Here is a 27,738-nt window from a genome sequence, read left to right as displayed (position 1 = left end):
AATGAAGTAAAAATCCATGATTTCATATTATCAATAAAAATATGTAAATGATGAATAAAAATATAAAAAATATTTTTTTACAGTATAATTCTCACCTATAAACATAAAAGGGATGATAGGGTAAAAAAAATATCATTTTGTACCTTTATAGTAAAAGTTTTGTAGGCAAGAAACAACAGCTGTTAACTTTAGAGGTAAAAATTTTGATGAGGAAGATAATAATTACATTTCCTCAAATTATTTCTCTAAAAATTAAATATTAAAAGAAAAATAATAACTATATAGTCAATAAACCAGACAACATCTAAACCAAATAATAAAAATTGCCATGGTCACCAACAGGGAAGAAACATCATGTGTCTCTGAATATTACATCCTAAGAAGGACACAGCATTACTTACGTAGATTTCCACCCCATAATAAAAGCCTAACCTGAATCTAGACATAAGAAAACACCAACAAAACCTATTTGAAGGAAATTCAACTAAGATAACAAACTTATGTTCTTAAAAACTGAAAAAAGTAAATGCACTGTAAGTTAAAGAAACGCTAAAACATGTTCTAGATATAATCTTTAAAAGACAATTTAAGAGATACGTCAAGTAAATGCATACATAATCCTGGATATGTTTAAGTAATGAGAAAAATGGCTAGAGAGGTTATTATTAGGACAGTTGAAGAAATTGGAATGTGAAACATAAATAAAATATTATACTAATGTTACATTACATGAATTTGGTTATTTTACAATGGTTATATAAGAGCATCTCCTTAGTCTTAGAGTACTAACACTGACTTTCAAGTGGGAAATGGGGCATGATGTATGCAATTTCATTTCCAATTTTGTTCAGAAAAAGTATGAGATGTAGAGGAATAATGACACAGGTAGAGCAAAATGTTAAAAATTGGTGAATCCAGATAAAAGATATTCGGGAATTACTTAATTTTTTTCTAGGTTTAATTTTTTTGGGGTAATGAAATGTATAAGAAATAGATATTTTCCAACATTTGAGGAGTTTTATAATTATCTTTCTGAAATTTATTTATTTTATTTATTGTTTACTTTTGTAGAGACAGGGTCTCACAAAAGAGAGATTGGGATCAAGTGATCCTCCCACCCTAGCCTCTCAAAGTGCTAGGATTAGAGGTGTGAGCCACCAAGCCCGGCCTGCGAAACTGATTTTTATTTAAATTCCATTGTGTTTAGATAATGTACTTTGACTATTTTTAGTTTTTAAACTTTGTTTAGACTTGCTTTAATGTCAGTTACATAGTTTACTTTGGCAAATGATCCAAGGGTATATGAAAATAATGTGCATTTTGCTACTTAATTCTGAATTGAGTCTCTCTCTCTCTCTCTCTCTCTCTCTCTGTGTGTGTGTGTGTGTGTGTGTGTGTGTGTGTGTAATTTCATGTTTCTGTTAAAACCCAACATCCTTTTCTTTACTTTCTTGAATATATTAATCACACAGTTATATTCAAGCCCTTGTATGACAATTCTAATACCAACTCTAGGTCTTCTATTATCTGCCTTTGTTTGTTTTCATTTTTGGTCATTTTGTCCTATGTTTTGATATACCTGGTAATTTTTGACTGAATTCTCGACACTTTGGATGAAAAATTATAACAACTCTGGAATATGTCATTTTTCTCCAAGGAGGGTTAGATTTTCTTTGACAGCAAATACTGTATTAGTACTTCCCTTGATTTTGTTGTGTGCTGATTTCAAGCTCTGTAGAACTATTCTATATCACTTTCACTGTTACTTTCAGATGGTAGTCCTTACTCTTAACCATGTTCCTTATACCCAGGAGGTGGTCTTAGTTCTAGGTTGTGGTTTTTCTGGGGTCTTAACAAAAGACCTGGAGTATTTGAGAAAATGTTTGCACCATTCCGGGGCTTGATCTTCAACATCTGCCTCCCCGATATTATATAATTGACAAAATTTCTGTTTAGTTGTTTCCTTTCAGCAAATATTCATTTCTAGTCTTTTGTTCTTCCTTCCTTCCTGCCTGCCTGCCTGTCTTCCTACATTTTTCCTTCCTTCCTTTTTTCCTTCCTTCCTTCTTTTCTTCCTCCCCTCCCTCCCTCCCTCCCTCCCTTCCTTCCTTCCATCTTCCTTTGTTCCTTTTGTCATTCTTTTTTTAGTTTCATTTTTCATATGCAAGGATGGGTAATTAACCAATAACTAGAAAGGAATTTCCCTGTAAATTTTTTTCCCCTCATTATAGTAGTTTCCTCATTTCAAAGATTTTTGCTTCATGAGTCTTATCCAATTTGGCAATTTTAAATTCCAGTCACTGGCTTTCAGCCAATGAGATGCTGGGTTCTGCTTGGGTTCTGCTCTATGATGCAGTGAATTGAAAAAATGTCTTCAAGGGAAAAGATGAATGAATGTGGAACTCATCTTATGCTCTTCCATTCTCTCAAGGATCATAGATCCTCACATCCTGCCTCAGGTGGTTTATCTCCAATGCTTTCAAATAGTTTTTTTATATATTTTGTCCATCTTTCATAATTTTTTGTCAGAGGATTTGCTCAAAACAAATTACTTTGTTGTAGTGAGAAAAAAATTTTGAAAGTTATTATTTGAGCTCATATTTATTATCTCTATTTTAGAGACTCTCCCATAATACAAAGCTAATACTGGATGAAGTATAAGTTAAATTCAGATCTTTTCATGACAAGTCTATTGAGCTTTCAGTAATGTATTAAGAAGCATACATATTTATTATAAAAATACTTTCAATATGTGGAATCTTCTGCATACAAAATGTATTAAAACCTATGTTATTTGTGACAGGCTTCCTAATTTTCATATATGCTACATATATGTACGTTCATATGTGCGTGTATACATATATATATATTTAATTTAAAGCACAGTATAGATGAGCATATGTAAAACATGTTTCCAAGCCTCTTCTCCTAAGGTGCTATTATTTTTGTGGGTATGTGTTTAATAGATGTGACTAATACTCTCACTCAGCAGAAGATCTAGGGCAGAAGAGATCTTAAATAGTTAACTCAATAACAAAATTGCAAAGATGAGTCATTAACTTTAATGAAGATCATTTTTTCTTTCTTTTTTATATTTTATCCACTCATGTAATAAATAATAGTCATAATAAAGCTATAAAAGTGATAATGATGATTTTGGTGGTTGTATAATTTTATACTTCCAAAAGGGCTAAAGCGTATCCCATCCATAATCAGTTGTTTAAATTATATGCCTTGAAATGACACTCAATGTTTTAAAAAAGAAAATGTATTTTGGGAGAATTTCATCCTAAAAATAAATCTGCCTCAATTAGTAAGCTTGAGTCCTCATTCTCCTGCTCATTTAGCTTAATGAATGTCATTAGCATGGGCTGTTAATCATAATGGATAAGATATGAGTTGCTTTCTTTCTCCCTTATGTTTTCCATCCTAGGAAAAAAAAATCCATGCAGGTGGGGTTTTTACAAGTTTAGTCTTTCTTCATCGTAAGATAAGGATTATGAGACAAAAAATGCATTTTGAGGCAATTTTGATAAAATATGGCTAGACTGATGTTCTTGTTTTTCAATGCAATAGCTGTAGAAATTCACATATGTTGGAGAATGTACATGTTAATGCTTTAGGGAGAAGTTTGAAAGATAAAATATTTATGTAACATATTAAATAATATTTATAATATATAAAATACATCAATTATTATATACCTGCCAAACATATTTATGCATATATACACATAAATATGTGTGCGTGTGTGAGGGTCAGTCTGTTTTTTTAATGGATGCATATACAGATACCAAGATATTATAAACTCAAAGCTTAATCCTTCTTAATCTTTAGAAGGATAAATTTACTTTAGGGAATAAAATAATTTATTTGTATGAAAGCACTCCGATTCATCAATAGGGAATATTAAGGAAATTTCATTAATCCATAGCAGTATGCCAAGAGAAAAGGGGTGCAGAATACCTTCTGGGTGATCAAATTAAAAACATATGTACTTTGAAATGGTTTTCTTATAATATCAGTCTGCTTTTATCATCTAGACCAGAGGACCTAACTTACTGGCAGAAAATTTCAGTTCTGAAAGTTGGTACTGTAGGAACACAGGGATGGTACGTTTTTGTCTCAGAAAAAGACAATCAAAGCAAAGTGTATGTTTCATGTAAATTGTGGCTCAGCATTTTGATATTCTGGTTTTCTGGTACAGAGAACTACTTTAAAAGATGATTCAGAAACCTCATAGGGAAAGAACTGGGGAAACTGTCAACCTGTTGGCAATGTTAAGAAACCACAAACGGCTGACAAATAATCTCTGTCTATCATGCAAGGCCAAGAAAAAAACAGAAAAACAAATGAAGAAAATAACAAAAACAACTGCAAGAAGCCATAAAGAATGTGAGTCTTAACAGCAAAGAATGAAGTCTTATTGTGGAAGAAAAAAGTGAATGAACAGAAAGGATAGCGTGTAAGAAGATGAAATAACAAACATAGCAGAATATGGTACAAAACATAGAGGTTACAAAGATCAGGAGAAATAAGGTGTATGATAGAAAAAAAAATGCAAAAGTAAAATGTAGCATAGATGCAAAATAATTAAAACAAGGAATATTATATCAACTTCGATTTAGGCCCAAAGCTTTGTGAGACTGGCAATAGCAGGATGCTGAGATATTTGCTATCTTCTGAATCTCAGCTGCAACCAGCACAGCTATTTTTCTCAAGTTATGAAATGAATATTCCAGCTGCAGAGATCATTAAAGGCTTGCTGTCATTTTGAATTTACTTGATCCTTCAGTGAACACGTATCAATTAAGATACTCTGCCTAAATAAAAAAAGAGACCCTTTCCTTGGGAACTGTCATTACGAGCCATGTCTGTGGACCCTAGAGCCAACTCTGTAGTGTCATCGATAATAGCATGCAACTCTAGAGCCATAGCGTCTGGGTTCATACACTACCTTTGCCATTTATTTCCTATGTAATCTTTGACAAGCAGTGATACCCCTTATTGCCTCAGAGTTCTCATTTGTGAAAAGGAAGCAATTAGACTATCCCATGAAGTTATGACAGGGATTAAATGTATTGAGTTATGTGAAGTACTTAGAATAATGTATGTCACATACTAAGCACTATCTGCTTGTAAAAGGAATAACAACAATTGTATGTGCCTGTTAGATGTAGTCTCTTATTCATTCAGTGAATACTTACTGAGTACCTGCTATTTGCCAAGCATTGTTCCAGGAACTTTGGATTCCGTTATTAATAAAATGGACACGGCCGGGCGCGGTGGCTCAGGCCTGTAATCCCAGCACTTTGGGAGGCCGAGATGGGCGGATCACGAGGTCGGGAGATCGAGACCATCCTGGCTAACACGGTGAAACCCCGTCTCTACTAAAACTACAAAAAAATTAGCCGGGCGAGGTGGCGGGCGCCTGTAGTTCCAGCTACTCGGGAGGCTGAGGCAGGAGAATGGAGTGAACCCGGGAGGCGGAGCTTGCAGTGAGCTGAGATCCGACCACTGCACTCCAGCCCGGGCGACAGAGCGAGACTCTGTCTCAAAAAAAAAAAAAAAAAAAATTAAATAAATAAATAAATAAATAAATAAAATGGACACAAATCCTTATCGTTTTGGAAATGACATTCCATAGGTATATTCTAGTAGAAATACTCTAGGTACAAAAATGATAATAATATCCTATTAGACTCTGTTCCAATTTCTTAAGATATATTATTGTTATGGACTGAATCTATGTATTCCCCCAAAATTCATACATCATATATGGCCACCCCAACCTCCACGGTGGCCATATTTGGAGTAAGGAAATAATTAAGGTTAAATGAGTGAAGTGGGACCCTGATCTGACAGAATTCATTTACTTACAAAACAATACACAAGAGCTTTCTCTGTCTCTCTCTCTGTCTCTCTCATCTCACTCTGTGTGCACGCAAGGCCATGTGAGGACGCAGTGAGAAGTCACCATCTGCAAGCCAGGAAGAGGGTTCTCACCAGAAACTGAACCCTGCCTGAACTGTGATCTTCAACTTTCCAGCCTCCAGAACCAAGAGAAAATAAATCTCTGTTGTTTAAGGCAGCCAGTCTGCAGTGTTTTGTTATGACAGCATGAGCAGACTAAGACAATTATTAACCGTGACAAGTAGTTTCTATTCCATATCCCATTCCACAGATAAAGAAAGCGAGTTGTAGAAATATTAGCTATCAAATACCTGTATGTTTCTAAGTACTTGTCTTTCTTCCCATTTTTTTGTCTATTTTATTTAGTATTTATTTATTGATCTATTAATTCATTTATTCAACAAACAGCTATTAATATTTTCTGGCAGACCGTGAGTTCAAAGCCAGAAATTCTGGCTTCAGAATTCCTCCTCTTAATCAATTCATTTTGCTGCCTCAATTAACAATTTGCCAAAGCTGGAAAAAATTCAGCCATGTTGAACTTATTACAGACTTTTAATTCCCATTTGTTTTCCAATTCAAGAATAATATCTAGTGTTGGATTATGAAATACCTGAATAAATTAGTATCATCTAAGCAGTATTCCTCATTCTCTAATACAGTACACACTGAAACAGTCATAATGGCATGCAACTCTACCTTCTAAATATCTCTTGAACACATCATTCCCACCCAATTTCCATCCCTGTGGCCTTGGTTCATTTGCTCATTACTGTCAAGTCCAGAGATATATGTTTAAGTCACATCAATTTCTTAGCCAGCCTTTCTTTCTTCATGTTTCTTTCATAATGTAACTCAAAAGCATGTGTCTGAATGTTTATCTCATACTTATAACCTTTAACTATTCAGAAAATATTGAATCCCAGACTCATTTAATGACACACAAACCCTTTCACTATTTTCCTCTCACTTAGTTCTCTAACACAGTGCCTGGCTTGGACTGATATCAATTCTTGAAAATATTACTTAAACGTTAGTTCAGGAAACATTTCCTGCTCAATCCCTCTGAACCTATTACATTTCCCACACCTTGTATATTTTCCCATCCTGTCATTATTACTCAGTATTAAAAATTTACTTGTTGGCCGGGCGCGGTGGCTCAAGCCTGTAATCCCAGCACTTTGGGAGGCCGAGACGGGTGGATCACGAGGTCAGGAGATCGAGACCATCCTGGCGAACACCGTGAAACCCCGTCTCTACTAAAAAATACAAAAAACTAGCCGGGCGAGGTGGCGGGCGCCTGTAGTCCCAGCTACTCGGGAGGCTGAGGCAGGAGAATGGCGTAAACCTGGGAGGCGGAGCTTGCAGTGAGCTGAGATCCGGCCACTGCACTCCAGCCCGGGCTACAGAGCGAGACTCTGTCTCAAAAAAAAAAAAAAAAAAAAAAAAAAATTTACTTGTTTATCTGTCACTTCTAATAGATTGAACTTCCATTGGACAGGTTTTATGCCTCATTCATTTTTTTATATGCCTAGGCTTATCACAATATTTGGCACAGACTAGTTCAATAAATGATTGTTCGATTAAATAGTATCAGGCCAACCCCTGAGGAAATAGACATCCAATAATATAATTGCTCCATTAGCTGTTTACTAATTTTTACACATCTGATCATTATTTACAATAAGGAATAAGTTGGTGTCAAAAACAAAAACATTACTATTTCTCTCAAAGGATTCATTTTTTTTTTTCAGACTGACATAAAAATGGGTATTTAGTAGATCTTCCAATATAGCTGTTTTCAGATAAACAATTTGGAAGAATAACCACCAATTGAAGTCTCATCATCTTTGCCTTTCTCATATTCATTTGAAAAATTTAAAAGCCAATGCCAATGTATGGAATAAATAGTTACTAGGAAAGCACATAAATACAAATATTGTCATCTCTAGGACTTCACACCAGTGAAGAACACAACTGTAAAAACCACTCTTAGATTGTAAACAGCAGGGATTTAATACAAGGAACTGGTTTTTGGATTTAATATAAGCAATGAAAAAGCTGAAACATGAAACAGGAAATCTGTAAGATTACCTAGAGATTAAGAAGCAAAACTACTACAACCCTTAGGACTGAGTGCCAAAGGGAAGAAGTAGTGTCACCAGAATTCAGAGATCATAATAACCGAGGAGAAGCTGAAATCAGGGTGGGCTTTTCTAGAGGGAGATAGAGGCTGGGAAGAAGCACAGCTTTTGCCAAAGACACCATTTTAGACAGAAAAGAGGGAGAGGAATATATCCTTGACTGACCCTTTCTCTCACTCTCTCACCTCCTGAAAATGTCTGTCATTGACCGAACCCTAGTGGAGACTCATTCGCATGGATCCCAGAGAATGTGGAGTTTAGTGACTGTCCTTCCTGTAATACACAACAGAGCATAGAAATTTTGACATTTCTACAAGGAGAACTACAAAACACTGCCGAAAGGAATCAGAGATAACAAAAATAAATGGAAAAACATTCTAAGCTCATGGATTCGAAGAATCAATATCATTACAATAACCATACTACTCAAGGCAATTTACAGATTCATTGCTATTCTTTTGAAACTACCAAGGTCATTCTTCACAAAATTAGAAAACAAAACAAAACAAAACTATTCCAGAATTCATATGAAACCAAAAAAGAGCCCAAATAGCTAAAGCAATGCTAAGTAAAAAGAACAAAGCAAGAGGCATCACACTACCCAACTTTAAACTACATTATAAAGCTATGGTAATCAAAACAGCATGGCAAAAAAGAGACACACAGACCAATGGAACATAGACCAATGGAACAGATTAGAGAACCCAGAAATAAACCCACACACTTACAACTATCTGATCTTTGACAAAGCTGACAAAAACAAGCAATGGGGAATGACTCTTTATTTAGTAAATGGTGCTGGGATTGTTGCCTAGCCATATGTAACAGAATAAAACTGGACCCTTAACTTTTACCACATAAAAAATTAACTCAAGATGGATTATGGATTTATATGTAAGACCTTATAGTAGATAAATCCTAGAAGAAAATCAAGGAAACACTCTTCTCTACATCAGTCTTAGAAAAGAATTTTTGAAGAAGTACCCAAAGCAATTGCAAAATAACCAAAAATTGACAAGTGAGACCTAATTAAACTAAAAAGCTTCTGCATAGTAAAAGAAACCATTAACAGAGTAAACAGACAACCTATAAAATGGGGAAAATATTTGCAAACTGTGCATCCAATGATGGTCTAATATCTAGCACCTATAAAGTATTTAAACAAATCAACAAGCAAAAAACAAAAAACTCTATTTAAAAATAGATAAAGGATATGAACAGACACTTCTCAGAAGAAGACATACAAACAGCTAGCCAATCAATATTAATATATGAACAATGTTCATCATCACTAATCTTCAGAGAAATGCAAATTAAAACTACAATATGATACCATCTCACACCAGTGAGATGGTGGTGGTAATGTAAATGAGTTCAGCCACTGTGGAAAGCAGTTTGGAGATTTCTCAAAGAACTTAAAAGATGGCTACCATTTGACTCAGCAATTCCATTACTGGAATACACAAAGGAAAATACACGATTTTAACAAAAAGACACATGCATTTGTGTGTCCATCACTGCACTATTCACAATAGCAAAGACATTTAATTAGCGGAGGTGCCTATCAGTGGTGGACTGGATAAAGTACCCAATGGTATATGGTATATATACACCATGAAATACTACACAGCCATCAAAAATAACAAAATCATGTATTTTGTAGCAACATGGATGCAATTGGAGGCCATTATCCTAAATGCATTAATGCAGGAACAGGAAACCAAATACTACGTGTTCTCATTTATAAGTGGGAGCTAAACATTGAGCACACATGAACATAAACATGGAAACAACAGATACTATGGACTATGGTGGAGAGCGTGGGTTGAAAAACTACCTACTGGGGACCATACTTACTACCTGAGTGCAATATACCCATGTAACAAACCTGCGCATGTACTCTCTGTATCTAAAATAAGAGTTGGAAGAAAAAATCTTTTTTTGAGAAATAGATCTGATGGCAAGGCTTATTAATATGATTGTCTAAGGTATATGATACCATCTGTATCGTAAACTTTAAAACTCAGACAATAGATTATTTGGGGGATGGTAAGTATTGCTTTTTACAGCATCATCATCAATAATCAGAGAAATGCAAATCAAAACATCTTACACCAGTCAGAGTGGCTATTATTAAAAAGTCAAAAAACAACAGAGGTCAGAGAGTCTGCTGAGAAAAGGGAACGCTTATATGCTGTTGGTGGGAATGTAAATTAGCTCGGCCACTGTGGGAAACAGCTTGGAGATTTCTCAAAGGACTTAAAACCTATCTACCATTTGACCCAACATATAAACAGAATATAAACCCTGAAAATTCTGTTTGAATTAAGGCTTATCAAAATCTCTTATAATAGAGTCACATACAGATCTGACCATACAGATGAAGATTTTTTTTTTTTCAATACACTATGATCATCTAAGAGAGTATTAGCTTGTATTCATTTATCTGGCCAATTAATTGACACTTTAGGAACTGATTCTACATAGCAGAGGTTACTTCATTAGGATAAAGTTTGGCAACCACATATCTAAGTGCTGGGGAAAAGGGTGAAGAAGAAAAGATTGTAACAACAATAACAAGAAGAAAGGATTAGGATGACATTTTGGTCAGAAACCTGAGAGGCAGCAATACCAGGATAGGAAGATGAGGACAAAAAGGGAAATGAGGGCTATTGAAAGCCACCTTATCTACTTCAAAGCATGGATCAGAGCTGTTCCTGATGTTTCCCAGACACGGTTTCTGTCTGGGCTTAGTAGCAGCTTCCAATTTCTCTTTAGGAAGAAAAATATAGAAACAAGAGGTCAAGTGAAAACTAGGAATTATACTGAACCTATGTTTGCTTAACAAAATGCAGATTCTGTTTATTTTGGCTAGGGGCAAGGAGTATGGTAGAGACTACACAAGATTAAGAGTTTTCTCCAAGCAAATGCTGAACCCTGCTGTAATCTCTGCTCTTTATTTCTTTGTATATATAAAGTCAGTGTCGATATATTTTTCCTCATTTGAATCAAACAGGCTTCTGTTTCTACTCTGTTTCTATTCCATTGCTCATATTATCTTGCATATGTTACTCTTTTTCTAAAACAAAAAATAAATTCAACATCGGTTGTCAAATGTCTTCATTAATCGTGAATGCCCCAATGCAGTGTGATATAGAAAGCATGGTTTCCTTTTTTTAAGAATGAAATGTAACTTTTAGGGGTGACATTTAAAATATGTTTCTTAGCAAAAGTCTTATGATCTTTCTTTGACATATTCTCATCTGGATGAATTTAATTTTAAATTAGGGATGGTAAAAATGGAAAATATTTTTATTTAATATGTAATATCTTAATCACGAAGATGAAGTTTAATAGGACTGCATGTTTATGTTTGTATTAATGGTAGGACATGGAGATGTATTAATCAAACCAATAAAACTCTAGTACACATAATATAAATGTCATCTTCTTTGGTGGGTGAGTAGCATTTTGAACGGGATTTCTTGTCAAGTTGGTGCTGTTATTGAGGATATGAGAAGCAAAGTTCCAGAGTAGGTAATACTCGCGCAAAATTTTCTGTTTCAAAATATCTTCTAAATACTCTTTCAATTATAAACATCTTGGAATTAATAAAATGAAAATACCATATGGGAATATGGAGTTTGGAGTTTAAAAATCATAGAACGATTCTTTTACTATAAGTTGGTTGGGTGGAAAGACTTTAACTTTATTTGGAAGCCTCAAGCAATATGAAATTTAGTATAGAAAGCTCCCCTAAATCAAACTCAGAAAATTAGTAACAACCAGCACACAAGAAGAGGTACGCTAAGAAGGAACCCAGGAGGGGCCCCTGGAGATTTATTCTAGCACGTGTCCTCAGTGTGACTTTTTTTCTAACTCTCCTTTACTACTATATGTTTGTCTTACATTGGACTTTCCATTTTTCTCCCTATCTCATAGGGTTATCTATGAGAGTTACTACTTTCTAATCTTATTCATATTTGAGGTTTCTTAATAAATTTGGCCTAGTCGCCCCATGTCCTCCTCTCATATCATTTCAGCTTCAGCAGTTTCAAACTGTTCCATGCTCTTCTATATTTCTAGACAAAAATCAAGTCATATAATTTTTCCTTTCTATCCAGGCCATTTGGGCCATGACCCATGATTTTGCTTGTCTGCTCTTGGATTCAACAGCCATCCATGATCCAACCAGTTGTGATCAGAAACCAAATGTTCCAAAGTGAGATGGAAATCACTCTTACAAGCCAGGTTTTATAGCCCAATGGCTCGCACCTGTAATCTCAGCACTTTGGGAGGCTGAGGTGGGAGGATGGCTTGAGCCCAGGAATTTGAGACCAGCCTGGGTACTGTGGCGAAACCCTGTCTCTACAAAAAACATTTTAAAAAAATTAGCCAGATGTAGTGGCACGTGCCTGTAGTCTCAGGTACTCAGGAGGCTGAGGTGAGACAATCACTTGAGTCTGGGAGGTCGGGGTCGCAGTCAGCCATGACTGCGCCACTGCACTCTAGCTTGCGTGACAGGTGAAACTCCATCTCCATAAATACATACATAAATAAGTAAATCAGTTTTGGTGGTGGTTGATTGGAGGGGTGAGGTGGTGGTGGTAGTTAAGTAACCGTGTGATTTCTTAACACAGACAAAATTTTCTATCAGTCCCAGCTCATTTCAGATTCAGTCATGGAAGAAAGAGAAATGGCTTTCGTTTGCTAAAACTTTAATGCCATATATTTTTGGTCAAGAACAACCTTCAAAATGAGAAAAGCGAGGGCCAGAGAGGGTAAGCAACACATGTCATATTATATCGCTAATTACGGGCATTGCTGGGACTAATTTTAACCCAGGAGTTCTGTTTCATGTAGCACAGGAAGCTGTTTCCAACTCCTTATTCATGTAAGACTGCACAAGAACAGAAAGGAAAATTTTTTGCCTGTGAATGAGCAATACTTGCACAATGCCTATTTAGCATACTTCTGCAGAGTGTGGTTGACCATAGCTTTGGGGAAGACATTAATTGATAGGCTTAAAGCCTCTGAACAGCTTGTACCCATCCTGGCTTTCAAGGTACTGACACCCACATAGCAGGTTTCTTGCTCAGGGCTTTGTTTTCTTTCTGTATGTAGACTATGAAAACAGAAATAGGAAATTTGGTTAGAGCCAAAAAATATTTGCCACTTTCTCTACCTAAGCCATGTTGCATAACTCAGATGCTGTTTATGAGTTACAATCATAGCAAAGATGCCACTAGTTAGAAATGATTCAGAATCATCAGAGGATGAAAAATGTTATAGAGATATGATAGGAAAAGAACACTTTTCTGCAAAGTCTTTGGATTTTAGAAAATAATTAAATTCAGTGCTAAAGGAGAACAGCTTAATCAGAGTTGCTGATGGTGATCTGGCCAAAATGAGGAGCAAGGAAAAGGCCAGAGAAAGTGTCTGCTATCTTTCCCACTCCTTCATATAGCACCCAAGTGACTATTAAAATGTATAAATTTGAAACATTTGCCATGTGTGGATTCAGGGGACTCCTGAAAGATGAGATCTACTAAGAAAAGGAGAACAGGACTTTTAAATGACCAATTAAATACAGAAAGAAGAGAGATGAAAGGGAAACATCGAATGCAAGAGGTAAGAGAGAGGCAAAGAGGATGGGAAGAAGGTAAGCAAAATTTTGTCTCAGAAAACTTCAAAAATAGTGAACAAAGATGATGCTGGCCAATTGCAACATGGATATCATGCTGCAGTAGCTTTCAACCCATTATTGGTATGCAGGGTACATTTCTGAGACAATCATAATTGAAGAAAACACAAAATTTACACATTTCTTGGTACCTAACAGTATAGTTCCTTTTTAAATTTATATTGTTATATTTAGAAGTAGTTAAGTTTCTGATTCCCTTTAAAAAAGAGGGAAACAAAATACAAGAGGGGAGAATGTTATTGATCATCTATTTCAAAAGAAAACAGTAACTGCCTGGCTCAGCTAAAGTCTCTACTGATTATTCTTCACAATGTCATGTTTAAACACCATGGGGTAGACATTTCCATGGAGAAAAAAGAAGAAAAATCATGTTACGATCCTGAGTACCAGCTCTGTAAGACAATGCCCAGTTTCTCTTGCAAATGATACAAGCTAAATACTACAAAGGTTGTAGAGTTATGCTTCTTGTGTTAGAATGGGATGAAGGCTCTGCAGCTAGAGAATACACATTAGGACTTTAATTGATTTAAGAATTTAGAATGTAAATCTTTAGAAATCTCCTACACACAGACTGAAAATTGAGCCCCCTACTAGACAGTATTACATCTCTGAGCTAAGTTTAGAACATGACCCAAATATCCAAGACATCTATGAAAAAAAAAAAAAAAAGTAAAAGAATCTCCTGACTCTGACTCCTGGCTGGTTTTGTTTTACAGCATTATTTTCTGCAACGCGTTTTCTATACTTCATGGAAAGGAGCCAAAGCCCTGAACTGTAAAAATCCATTGTTCATCATTGAAAATGGATGCACTATTCCATCAGGGCTGATAGTTCGACAGTCCAAAAGGACTTAGATCATTCAACCAAATGTTGATGAAAAATAACTTACTATTGTTTTTTTTTTTTTTTTGAGACGGAGTCTCGCTCTGTCGCCCAGGCTGGAGTGCAGTGGCGCGATCTCGGCTCACTGCAAGCTCCGCCTCCCGGGTTCACGCCATTCTCCTGCCTCAGCCTCCCGAGTAGCTGGGACTACAGGCGCCCACAACCGCGCCCGGCTAATTTTTTTGTATTTTTTTAGTAGAGACGGGGTTTCACCGTGGTCTCGATCTCCTGACCTTGTGATCCGCCCGCCTCGGCCGCCCAAAGTGCTGGGATTACAGGCGTGAGCCACCGCGCCCGGCCACTATTGTTTAGAGTAATATTTTCAAACCCGTTTTTTACCCTTTTGCTTCCATAAGTTACTAATAAGAGAAAAATTTTCTTTGCCATTTGAGAGTAAAAGTAAAGCAAATTTAAACAACTGGTTAATTTAATGATAATTTAAATCCTTATTTATACAAATTTGGATTAATTTAATAATTATTATGAAATAATATATTGTGCATTAGTTTAATTCTTGACAATATTTAAACATACTTCATACTTACTTTATAAATGAATGTATTAATGCCATAGGCAATCGAAATGTTATTCTCCCCCCTCCTTCTTTTCCTATTATTCCACCTCCTCTTTCTTTTGCTTCTCCTCCCCTTCCTTTGACTTTAGATTCTGAAGCTTTGCAAATATAAATTACTCCATTGCAAACATGCATTAACGACTCATTATTATCCTATCTGATAATAGATCTTAACACTTTTAGTAGAATGACAAGAAAAAAATGTTATTATGAAATAATGTATTTTTTTAATTGCTTTTGTTTTAAGACCGGTTCTTGTTCTGTCACTTGGGCTACAGTGCAGTGGCATGATCACAGCTCACTGCAGCCTGGAACTCCTGGACTCCAGCAATTCTCACACCTCAGCTTCTCAAGTAGCTGGGACTACAGGCACGAGGCACCACTAGTGCACCTGGCTAATTTATTTTATTTTTTGTAAAGATGGGATCTCACTATGTTGCCCAGACTGATCTCAAACTTCTGGCCTCAAGCAATCCTCCCATTTCTGCCTCCCAAAGCCCTGAGATTACAGGTGTAAGCCACCAGGCCCAGTAATATCGTTAACTGATAAATTTCCTTTTTTTTTTTTTTGTAGTGTTATGATATATACTGGTTTTCATCCATGGTTCCTGGCTTGTAACTCCCATAGGCATTGTTATAGCTTTTTGTTACAGCGTTGGCTATGTTAGACCTCAAGGCAGGCCTCTGACCTTCTCCTCCCCTCCTTTCACTCTAATGTTTCTCCACCTTTCTCACTGTGGGTCTTAGGACCCTCCCATGAGAGAGTTCCACCCTATACACTGGGGGAAGGAATGTGGATGTCATGAAGCTTCCATAAAAACCCAAGAGGTAGGGTTCAATGAGCTTCGGGAGTTGACCACGTGGAGGTTCCTGGAGGGTGGCACAGCCAGGGAGGGCGCGAAAGTTCCTCCCTGGAACTTGGGAAATTGCCCCTTTCCCAATACCTTGCCCTATGTGTCTCTTCATCTGTGTCAATTGCAGTAACCTTTATAATAAACTGGTAAACGTGTTTCCCTGAGTTCTTTGAACCTCTCCAGCAAATTAATCAAACCCAACTTTGATTTGGTTCATGGGAACCCCAACTTAAAGCTGATTGATCAGAACTTCTGTAGGCCCAGACTTGCAACTGGGTGTGTGTGAGGGAGCAGTCTTGGAGACTGAGCCCTCAACCTGTGGGATCTGACACTATCTCTAGGTAGAGAGTGTCGGAACTGAATTAGACGACAACCAGTTGGTGTCTGCTGCTTGGTATGTGGGGAAAAAACCCTCATTCATTTGGTCACAGAAGTCTTCTGTGTGATCATTACTGTGATGTGAGAGTAGAGGAAAAACAAGGTGAAAGCAAGTTTTTCCTACACAATTTTATTGATTTTGTTTTGTTTTGCTTTGTTTTGAGACAGAGTCTTGCCCTGTCACCCAGGCTGGATTGCAGTGGCGTGATCTCGTCTCACTGCAAACTCTGCCTACTGGGTTCAAGCAATTCTCCCGTCTCAGCCTCCCAAGTAGCTGGGATTACAGACATGCCCCACCATGCCTGGCTAATTTTTGTATTTTTAGTAGAGACGGGGTTTCACCATGTTGGCCAGGCTGGTCTCGTACACCTGACCTCAGGGGATCCACCAGCCTCGGCCTCCCAAAGTGTTGGGATTACGGGCGTGAGCCACCGTTCCCTGCCTGATTTTACTGACTACGACAAAGGCTACAATTCAAACTCCAACTTTTGGAAGCATTTCTGAATGAGGACATAAAAGGTTGCTCAGGAGTGAACAGCCCATGTATAGATTATTTAAAAACCCATCAAGGGTTAATATTGCAAATGTATAGCATCAGAGTCATGTATAATTACTTACCAGTGTTTTAAAAATAAAACTGCATGGCTCTCAAATTTTTGAAAGCCTAGATGAAAATGATTTAAAATTCTGTTGTCATTGTCTCTGGCTGAGGGAATGAAAAAAATGCTTTTGTGATTAAAAGGGTTAAGAATTCTGTATAAGTCTTGTATAGACTTCAAGGTTTTTTTTTTTTCCTATAAATTATCAAAGTCTTTTTCAAATGGAACATTGTTTGCCCTTTTAAATTTATGATGGATGTTATACAATTAACATTATCATGACAACTGAAATGTGAAAGCAATGGACCTACAAAATGTAATTGCTATAAAATAATCCTGGCATTTGTCAACCACAAAAGTGGAAAGTATTCTATCTCAGCATCCAAACTTTTTTTTACCTTAACACATACATTTATTTTTACTATTAAACAGATTTCTTGTTTCTTATTAAAGGTCTATATAATGACATTATTCTGGATATATTTTTGTTTTCCTGTATGAGAATTAGAATAACCTCACAAAAACAAATTCAGCAAATATTAGTTATTTATTCCACTTTATATTATTCACCTTAATTTGTGATTATTTCCTCCAAAAATCAATGTTTATTGAACTACCAATAACCATAGTGTTGGGATCAACACTACGTGTTAGCATCAGTTATTTACATTAACTCTGTATGTTTGTGGAGAATCTCATAAATAGATTTTATTAAATGCTCTTCTGTATTTGTAAGTGCATATTTGCTTTTTGTTTGTTTGTTTAGTATTTTTTTATTTTAGAGCATACTGGAATTTTACATTTCACCTTTATTTTTTCCTAAGTGTTAGAATTTAACTTCTTTCCCTTAAAGGTTTAAAGGTTATTTGTGTTGTCAGTTAGAATTTGAAATAAGGAATCAAATAATCTTAAATAACAACAATAAAAATTACGTTCAAAGTTTTAGCAGTTTATGGATATTTATGTTTCTGGACAAAAATGTTTTAGAGAGATTCTCTCTAATTTCATCCATATTTTGATCACGTAGAGTCTCTGATCACATTTGATGATATACTTTCTAATTTATATTCAGTAACATTATGAGATACTTACATAAGTGAATAGAAAAGGTATATGAAGCATGCTTTGGAAGCCAGTCGTGGTGAGTCAACCAGGAAGAATCTCTAGGTTTGGAGTTAGGCTTTCAGAGTTCCAACTCCAGCTCTTTCTTATCTATTATCTAGCTAATAAATTTGATCCATTTATGGAGCTTTTGAATATACACTCCTATTCTACATATTTTATACAATTTATGTGATTATAATTTTAAATTACGTCTACAAGAAAGCTTTGCTAATTTAAAAGGGCTATGCTAATATGTAGTCATATTATTATTACTATTTATATTATCAAATAGTGTTTTAAAAAAGCAAGGTAAGCTAGAAATAAGAAGAGCATAGTATGTCCAATAAAGTAAACTTCCATGGGGAACACAAAGGAGAAAAAACATGAGTAATATCTTTATAAGGGCTAAGAGGTATTCTTGACATCATCGGGATACAAATCAAAACATGATGAAGAGTTTGGGCCATTTTAAACTTAAGCATAGTTTCACATTAGGAATATCTTTTTCTCTTGTTAAATAAATAATAGTTCTGGTAAGCTGATCTTTTAAAAATATCAGATTTTGATTCATAGATGGGAAAGTCTTTCACTGACGGAAGTAAAGGCATATTTCTGAAAGTTTAAGTGATTCCAGGAAATTAATAACATGAACTTCACCTTTCCACATCTGTCAATTTCAACTGTGATGTGTTGTTATTTACCTCATGGTAAAGTTTAGCCATCCTTTCAAACTTTTGTGGAAAAGTACTAAATATTAGTTGCAATCTCTCCCATTAATTTAATAGGTTTGAAAGTAGAATTACAAGATTTTCTTTTTTGTATAGACAGATATACAAATTTTAGGCAAAGGTAAAAAAATGTGTTTATTACTCTGTAACAATTCTCAAGACCATAAATAGTTTCCAGACCATAAGGTTTTCGATGTGCTGTTTTAGAAGCCTCTAATCAAACCATGTTATACCTTTTGAATTTTAACAAAGAGAGAACCCAAATGTAAAACAAATAAACATACAAAAAACCCCACAAAAGGATTAGTAGACAAAACATAAGTTTTGAGAGTATCCAATTGACAGCACTAGGGTAATAGCACTGGCAGGCTATTTTAAGGCAATTTTTCTGTACTATTGAGTAGCTAGCATTTCATGGTTGGAATATCTATGATAAGCTGTGGGACCTATGGGTAGGTAGTAATACTGATTAATTTACCTGTTTTCATTCTCTGCGTGTTGCTAGAAACTGCTTTCTTATTCTCCTTTCCAGTAAACACTTAATATTAAGACTTACAGTGCTTCATTGTAGAAATAAGGGAAAACTGGCCTTGGGCCACATTTGTAAATCTACATTCAAGTACGCCATCAATCAAATCTTACCCAAATGCCAACGTGCAGCTGGGTATTACAGACGTTCAGTAGAGTCACTCCTTTCCTTTCCCACAAAACAGATCTAGGGAACAAATTTAAAACAAAACAAAAGAAAAAGAAACAGAGGAAATTAATTTTATATTAGGACTCCTTCTTTTTTTATCAACCAAAACTCCTTGTTGTTGACTGATATATGAGTTTGTGTTATTTGCAAATTGACTGTTATTTGTACACATTTAAGCATATTCAGAGTTCTCTTTCTCTACGTTTCCATTTCATTACTTTTTCCTTTATTCTAAATATTCATGTGACTAACCATAGGACAGTTGTTACTTTGAAACTACTCTATAGTGCCTTTTACATTGCATTTTACTTTGGTGAATGTTTTTTGCTTGAATAGGTTAGAATATTTGGAACACTGGTTTTAATGTATTGGTTTGATATGAAGTGACACTGAAATGATATCCCCGAGGCCTTATGTTCATTCAACTAAGTTAAATGAGATTCTTGTTCTTAAAATGAAGAAAATGTAGATATCTGCAATATTCTTGGAAGCTTATTGAAAATTTGACTATTTTCAATAACGCCTGCATTCTTCAAACTTTATTCTATACTTTTCTAATAGTTAACATATACAAGTATTTTATAACATTACATTTCAGTTCATGAAAGAATAGCAAAATTTTTATTTTAAAAATATTTTTTAGACAAGTATTACATTTTGTACATTAGGTGAGCTACACTATAGTTTACATTTGCCAATAAGTCTTTCATAAATATTTTGTAGGAAATAGCAGAATTGGCTGAGAATATGTACATTTGTAATCTTACATGCATGCATTTTGGAAAGGAACACATGATAAAAATTTATAAATAGTTGAACTATAGTATTATATTACATACAGCCACACTTGTTTTAAAAGAAATTATCAATTTCCAGACTAAAAGAAGTGAAGAAAAAAAAAGACCGTGGTACTCAAAGAAAATATTTAATGATGAAATATTTCAAAATTTATACTTATTATTCTAACCTTCTGCCATTTTTGGTCAACTCTCTCTCTATACATAAGTATAATTCATAACATGGTCTAAGGATACATCACTTCTTATAAATAACCTAATTGTACCTAGACATTTTAGAAGCTGGCAACATGAATTGAGAAGAAAAAAAAATACGAACATCATTCTTAGTCACGTTTTTAAAGTTAATCTCTTCACTAGGAATATTTTTCAAATTTAGAGAGTAGAGAATACAAATATAATAAATGCATCCCTATCTGATGAAAAGCAGTGACTATTTAGACAATGCTTTCTACTCAAACTTGGGTCTACCCAAGTTTATCATATATGCACTTTTTTTTCATATTTTGTTTTCAACGAAGCAACACTGCTGGCAAGCCCTGCGTTTAATTTCCTAATTAGTACAAAAGCTGGTAGGTGAACTGCAGATTCACCAGGCAGTTTTCCCTTATTTCTACAATGAAACACTGTAGGTCTTAATAATCATGTAGTTTGGCTCTTGTCATTATAGATCTTGATTTTAGAATATTCTAACAAATGTTTTAATTTTAAAAGGTACTTTAAGTTGGGAGCATTTAAATTACATCAAAGAGTTAAAATGTAATTTCAGACCCCCAAGATAGTTCATAATTATACTTGTGTATTAATACCTGAAGGGTTTTATATTTCATCGTATCGGATGATTTTTGAAGTCTTCATTGTAAATGGCAAAAACCACAATTACTTTTGCACCAACCTAATATTAAGACTATATTAGAAATTAATCACGACAACAATGTAGAGAAGTCAATTGTATGGGACAACTTCAGAAACTGAAACTGTCTTCAGATGAAAGCCTTTTCTTTCACGTTAGTAACCAAATCCACTTGAAAACAATTTAAGATAAACTGACGACCTTTCAAATGTTGTTCTTAGGGTAAGATTTGTATAAACATTCAATTTTTTTTTTTCTTTTTTTGGCACGGAGTCTCTTTTTGTCACCCAGGCTGGAGTGCAGTGGCGCCATCTCGGCTATCAGCTCCGCCTCCCGGGTTCACGCCATTCTCCTGCCTCAGCCTCCTTAGTAGCTGGGACTACAGGCGCCCGCCACCTCGCCCGGCTAATTTTTTTGTATTTTTTTAGTAGAGACGGGGTTTCCCCGTGTTAGCCAGGATGGTCTCGATCTGCTGACCTCGTGATCTGCCCGTCTCGGCCTCCCAAAGTGCTGGGATTACAGGCGTGAGCCACCGCGCCCGGCCAACATTCAACTTCTTATTACGGAATTCTTTTACCAAGAATTTAATTTTTAATCTAAACTTTCTTTAATCTAAACTTTTTGTATCATTCTTTATTGCGGTTGTTAAATGGTTCTGTGCAAATATTATAACATCACCTACATAAAGCATATTTGTGTCTTTAAAAAAATGAGATCTAAGTCATTTTAAACCAAGGAAAGTTGTAAGCGAAAAATCTAAAATAAAAAATGATTAGTGAGAAAGTTGGCTTCATCTTATAGAAAACAAGTATATTTGGAAAGTTACTTATTTTCTTTCTTATACATCCTATTTTCATAATAAAATGTAAATATGTGTTTCTCAGTAAAAACCTGTAAAATTATATTTAAGTGTATGTTATGATTTTCAAATAAAATAGTATAAATTTATTTCTAATATCCAAGTAAAATTAACAGCACTCAATAGTTATAAAAGATATCTGGGTTTATTTGAATATTTTCTTCAAAAGTTGTCAAAGGGAAAATAAATGCTGTTTATATGACAGAAAACAAGTATCAAAAATCCTCCTGTCTACAACAGGCTACAATTCAATTTTCTTTTATATCCTGATTATTCCCTAACACTTTTTTAAAACTACTGATAATCTTTTTTCAATAAAAGTAAAAAGGAGATTTAGACACATCAGCTGAAATTGAGGAAAGAGATTCAAAATGTATTCATAACAAACAAACTGGAACGAGTAAGAAAAATACATATACATTTGTACACATTTTTTCCCTGGGACTCTGCAAAGCATTTTTAAGTTTTTGGCCTCTTTTAATCTTCACAGCAGTCTTACACAATAGGCATCATTATCCCTTTTTTATTGGTGAATTCAGACTTGGTCAGAGTGCTAGTAACAGAAAACACACACACACAATCAATTTAAATCATAACTTAATCATAAACTCAGTTGCCTTCAAAGATGTGGCTTTTTAATTTTTCTTTTAACCTCAAAATGTTCTGAAATAGCAAATTTTAGCATATCAAGTTTGATCTGCCAACAGTATTTATTAATGCCTCTAGTATCCTACTGGGTGACTTCAGTCACTTCCTATCACAGTTCCAATCTGCTATATGTGCAATTCCTGATCTGGCTGTGCACAGATACTAATGGCCTAAAGTGGCAAAGAGATCTGTCTGGGAAAGTGCTCACTCAACTAAGATTACTGGCATACGGTACCAGTTCCAACATGCCAATCAGAAGCCAATGATTGCTATTAAACCTTTGGCCATTTGACATCCCTCTAAGTCTCTCTGATCAAATTAACAGTGAACCAAGAAGAAAAGGTGTATGGTCTCCCTTTTTTGCTCATGAATTGTAGGTGCTCTCAACTTTCAAATTTATATTAACTGCGAAGGTCCTGTTGAAGAACAAAACTCTACTATAAAATTTCGGAAACTACTGGGGCATGAAACAATACACTATTTAACTTACTTCATTTGCCCAGCTCTTTATCATTCTTATGAAGTATCCACAGGATTCTTTAAGTTTTGCTTGTGAGCCTACCTCACAATCAGCTGCAGATACAAATTAAAATGCAGATTCCTAGGGCCTCAACAGACATAATGTATTAGAATCTCTAAGTGTGGTGCCTAGAAATCTGCTTTTTAAAACATGCTTCCTGAATCAGTTTTAAATATGCCGGCGTTTAAAAGTTGCAAACAAAGCAACTACACTGGTCAGTAAACCCCAGGAGCTAAGATTAAGACAAAAGACATTTATGTAGAACAAAGATGATTGGTATCGGTAATTATTTTGTACCTTTAATTAGCTAAGAAACCCTGGGTGATGGGTTTTCAAGGAATATAATAGGCAGAAAGGACTCAAGGTAATAATTTTCAGGAAGATTGCATACCCAGCAAGAATTTAGTGGATAATTTAATCTCCTTTTTGTTCTGAGCTTTCATATTTTTCTTATTTGTACACATAGTATATAAATATTCTTATATATATAAATTTATTGAAATATCTTACAAATATCATAAACATGAGACAATGAAACAAGTGTCAAACTGGTTTTATTGCAACACTCATTTTATGCAATCAGAATAAAAATGTTAAATGGCTATGAGTGTTTACCAAAATATTATAATTTAATCAAAACTCTTTTGTTGACTATACTAGGAAAACTTCTCAAATAGGAGCTCAACCTTGACTCACATTAAAACTAGTTTTTTCTAAATAAATGTATTGATGCACACTACATTTAAACTTTAATTTGTACTCTAGAACAAAATTATAAAATTGTTCATTTAATTGCCAGCATTTGCTTGGGGTCTTTAACAGAGACATTTGAGGAGATTACTTTCCAAGAATGGTATCAATTTTAACCACCATTGTGTAGCAGGACGATTTGCTCCAGAGAAAAATCCATTGTGCTTTTTATTCTCCAATTTGCTATCTATAAACATGCCTATCAATCGGTCATCTAGGTTTTAAGCCCCACATGCATTAGGTATTTCTCCTAATGCTCTCCCCCTGCCACCTCGCGACAGGCCCCGGTGTGTGATGTTCCGCTCCGTGTCCATGTGTTCTTATTGCTCAGCTCCCACTTATGAGTACGAACATGCAGTGTTTGGTTTTCTGCTCCTGTGTTAGTTTGCTGAGAATGATGGCTTCCAGCTTCATCCATGTCCCTGCAAAGGATATGAACTCATTCTTTTTTATGACTGCACTGTATTCCATGGTGTAGATGAAGTTACAACAGAAGGATGAATCCCCTTATCTAAGGAAAAATTGGTGGTGATAGTTCTTGACTGGTCACCCTTATTTCTCCTGACCTCAGAGAAATTTTGTTTAGTTTTGTCTAAAAAAAACAGGTGTCTTTTTTCTCTCTCTGGTTTGATGCCCTAGCAAGATAGAATTGAAGGCACAAAGCACTCATTAGATAAAAGGTGTCACTCTTACTGTTTACTTTTGTTATTAATACGTTCCTAATCTTAGTATGTCTGCAGTACATATAAGAATTTGAGATGCAGAGAGTAAATTTATCCTGACTAGGAAGATGATTTTTAAAAAATGCCTATTTCAGTAGTATGTTTCTGTTTTACATTTACTGTAGTTAATGAGCCCACTACATTCTCTGTGTAGTATTACTTAAAAGTGTAGATTGAGAAAATAAAACTGCAGTATTTAAAATCAACTAGAAAGTGTCTCATGCCTCTGGCTTATTGTTTTTTTTTTTTTTTTTTTTTTTGCAATTCAAAGTAAATTTTTTATTTTGCATTTTTGAAGCTTAGGGAGTGTTTGTAGACATTGTGGATAAGTAGTGTGGTAAACATCAGTTATTTATTTTTTTTTCTCATTCAGTGCTCTTTTATTTTTATTTATTTATTTATTTATTATTTATTATTATTATACTTTAAGTTCTAGGGTACATGTGCATAATGTGCAGGTTTGTTACATATGTATACTTGTGCCATGTTGCTGTGCTGCACCCATCAACTTGTCAGCACCCATCAACTCGTCATTTACATCAGGTATAACTCCCAATGCAATCCCTCCCCCCTCCCCCCTCCCCATGATAGGCCCCAGTGTGTGATGTTCCCCTTCCCAAGTCCAAGTGATCTCATTGTTCAGTTCCCATCTATGAGTGAGAACATGCGGTGTTTGGTTTTCTGTTCTTGTGACAGTTTGCTAAGAATGATGGTTTCCAGCTGCATCCATGTCCCTACAAAGGACACAAACTCATCCTTTTTTATGGCTGCATAGTATTCCATGGTGTATATGTGCCACATTTTCTTAATCCAGTCTGTCACTGATGGACATTTGGGTTGATTCCAAGTCTTTGCTATTGTGAATAGTGCCGCAATAAACATACGTGTGCATGTGTCTTTATAGCAGCATGATTTGTAATCCTTTGGGTATATACCCAGTAATGGGATGGCTGGGTCATATGGTACATCTAGTTCTAGATCCCTGAGGAATCGCCATACTGTTTTCCATAATGGTTGAACTAGTTTACAATCCCACCAACAGTGTAAAAGTGTTCCTATTTCTCCACATCCTCTCCAGCACCTGTTGTTTCCTGACTTTTTAATGATTGCCATTCTAACTGGTGTGAGATGGTATCTCATTGTGGTTTTGATTTGCATTTCTCTGATGGCCAGTGATGATGAGCATTTTTTCATGTGTCTGTTGGCTGTATGAATGTCTTCTTTTGAGAAATGTCTGTTCATATCCTTTGCCCACTTTTTGATGGGGTTGTTTGTTTTTTTCTTGTAAATTTGTTGGAGTTCTTTGTAGGTTCTGGATATTAGCCCTTTGTCAGATGAGTAGATTGCAAAAATTTTCTCCCATTCTGTAGGTTGCCTGTTCACTCTGATGGTAGTTTCTTTTGCTGTGCAGAAGCTCTTTAGTTGGCTTATTGTTATACCATCTTTACTGTCACGGGAATATCTAAAATTAAGTTTTCTCTATTTCACAAGAACTGATTCTATTTAACTTTTATTTCATTAAAAAACTATTGACTATGCTGTTTGTTTTGTATTTTCCCATTTTTACTGCATACTAGCAAACAATGAAGGTATCTACTTTTAAATGGTTTATCTAATAATTATAAATCTTATAGGATACATTATTTCTGATAGAATCAAATTCAATGCATTTCCTAGAGAAGCTACCGTTTCACTAGACTTTTCACTGTCAGCATTCCATGTACACATCTTACGGGGCTTCATTTACTGATGCCTAAATCTTTAACATGACAGATAATTATAAAGATAAATACTAATTCAGAATCCTTCATAATGTAAAAATCATTTAAATCTTTTCATTTACGATGTATTATTTAATTAATCAAGAATGGGTTGCCCATTTAATTTGTGAAGAAAAAAAGTGAATGCCTTTGAAATCTTTGCTACAAATGTAGGCGGACTCAAAAACAAAATCTGTGCTACAAGTATATTTCACAGCTTTCTATTAGTAGATGACCTCCATTCCTGTAACAGTTTCAATTGTCTTCACAGTTTAAAGAAAAATATTGGATTTGCCTCTACTTAAGACTGTATCTGTTCATAAAATCCATCTAGATTAGCTGAACCAGTAAAATTAATCAAGGATTAAAATTAATACCTACATACAGGCACAATCTAAGTTGGTTGATCACTACTGACATATAAATCTGCATTTGTTCTTGTGACTCCTGTCTTGAGAAAATTTGAGAGCTCCTGGGAGGCTGAAGAAAACTAGTTGAGATTGGTGAAGCGGTGGAGAACAAGAAAAAAACAAAAACAAGAGTTCAAATAGCCAAACACTTTATTGGCAACCATTTGTTTGATCTACAGCAGTGAGTGATTTGAAATGAAGTCTCGTGATGAAGTGTTTGGGACCAAACGTCTCGTCCACCAGATGTCAGTGTGACAAACCAAACTGATGGAAGCAGAAAGGGTCTGAGAAGAATTCAAAATGGTACCACGGCTCACAGCAAATTGGACTGAAATCCTTGGCTTATCCTGGAACTAATGAGAAATGAGACCTGACTGAAAAGACTATTTGAGCACAGTGGCTACAAATATTGAGTGTTAAAATAAGGTCTGAAGGCCAATTTCCTCATTGTGTGCCCGAAAGACTATAGTTACACAGGAACATTAGGAACAAAGAAACATCATGTTTGAAAACAGCAAAATTTTAACAGACCTGAATAAGAAGTGAAGAAGAAACTTCCAGGGGAGCCTCCAGTGGCTCAGGATCAGCTCTTCATAAAACACCAGAGTGGTGGGGATTGACAATTGTTTGTGCTTTTCCAAGATTTTGTAGCATTTAAAGAGTAATGCTTTCCTGGAATAGACGTTCACTTTCTTAAAATTCAAAGCTCGTATAGGGTTCTTTGCTTTGCCGTCTCTTTCAAACCAAGCAGGATCACCCAATCCTAGTTATATTATAATGTGTTGGCCAGAAAATTGCTATTCTTCATTAATTTTGTGCAAGTGTCCAGCTGTTCATCTAGC

The 27,738-nt window shown here is 35.2% G+C and overlaps 1 long non-coding RNA gene across 1 annotated transcript in view; it reads right to left on the bottom strand.

Moving 5' to 3' along the window:
• LOC105475383 (uncharacterized) overlaps positions 1–27,738 on the bottom strand; it is a 168,051-nt gene that overhangs the window by 69,657 nt on the left and 70,656 nt on the right. The window contains exon 2 of the long non-coding RNA XR_983304.2: positions 19,523–19,595. This is a non-coding gene — a long non-coding RNA (uncharacterized lncRNA). The remainder of the gene's footprint in view (positions 1–19,522; positions 19,596–27,738) is intronic.

Source organism: Macaca nemestrina, chromosome 4 (genome assembly GCF_043159975.1).
Source record: "Macaca nemestrina isolate mMacNem1 chromosome 4, mMacNem.hap1, whole genome shotgun sequence".
NCBI lineage: Eukaryota > Metazoa > Chordata > Mammalia > Primates > Cercopithecidae > Macaca > Macaca nemestrina.
This window is presented reverse-complemented; position numbering and strand designations above follow the sequence as displayed.